Source organism: Rhincodon typus, unplaced genomic scaffold, assembly GCF_021869965.1.
Source record: "Rhincodon typus isolate 14 unplaced genomic scaffold, sRhiTyp1.1 hic_rhity00000061, whole genome shotgun sequence".
NCBI lineage: Eukaryota > Metazoa > Chordata > Chondrichthyes > Orectolobiformes > Rhincodontidae > Rhincodon > Rhincodon typus.
In genome coordinates, this window is record NW_025965699.1 from 12,763 (window position 1) to 13,947 (window position 1,185).

Sequence of the window (1,185 nt, forward strand, 5' to 3'; positions counted from 1 at the left end):
CTGTGTGAGTTAGTGTGTGTCTGTGTGAGTCAGCGTGTGTCTGTATGAGTTAGTGTGTGACTGTGTGAGTTAGTGTGTGTCTGTGTGAGTTAGTGTGTGTCTGTGTGAGTTAGTGTGTGTCTGTGTGAGTTAGTGTGTGTCTGTGTGAGTTATGGTGTATCACCATGAGTTAGTATGTGTCTGTGTGATTTAGTGTGTGTCTGTGTGAGGTAACGTGTGTCTGTGTGAGTTAGCGTGTGTGTGTGTGAGTTAACGGATGTCTGTTTGAGTTAGTGCGGTGTGTCTGTGTGAGTCAGCGTGTGTCTGTGTGAATTAGTGTGTGTCTGTGTGAGTTAGCACGTTGTGTCTGTGCGGGTTAGAGTGTGTCGGTGTGAGTTAGTGTGTATCAGCGTGAGTTTGTGTGTGTCTGTGTGATTTAGTGTGTGTCTGTGTGAGGTAACGTGTGTCTGTGTGAGTTAGCGCGGTGTGTCTGTGTGAGTTAGTGTGTGTCTGTGTGAGTTAGTGTGTTTCAGTGTGGGTTAATGTGTGTCAGTGTGAGTTAGTGTGTGTCAATGTGAGTTAGTGTGTGTCTGTGTGAGTTAGTGTGTGTCTCTGTGAGTTAGTGTGTGACACTGTGAGTTAGTGTGTGTCTGTGTGAGTTAGTGTGTATCAGTGTGAGTTAGCGCGGTGTGTCTGTGTGATTTAGTGTGTGTCTGTGTGAGTTAGCGTGTGTCTGTGTGAGTTAGTGTGTTTCAGTGTGAGGTAGTGTATGTCAGTGTGAGTTAGTGTGTGTCTGTGTGATTTACTGTGTGTCTGTGTGAGTTAATGGGTGTCTGTGTGAGTTAGCGCGGTGTGTCTCTGTGAGTTAGTGTGTGTCAGTGTGAGTAAGTGTGTGTGAGTTAATGGTTAGAGTCAGTGTCAGTTAGTGTGTGTCTGTGTGAGATAGGGTGGTGTCTCTGTGTGTGTGTGTGTGTGTATGTGTGTGTGTGTGTGTGTGTGTGTGTTTGTGTGTGCGTGTGTGTGTGTCTGTGTGTCTGTTTGTGTGTGTGTGTGAGAGAGACTCTTTGTGTGCGTGACTGTGTGTGTGTATGTGTGTAACTGTGTATGTGTGTTTGACTGTTTGTGTGTGACAGTGTGCGCACCACTCAATGTCAGTCTCAATCAATGGCCGTGTAACAGGTACGTGTGGGTGTGTAGAAAGATACA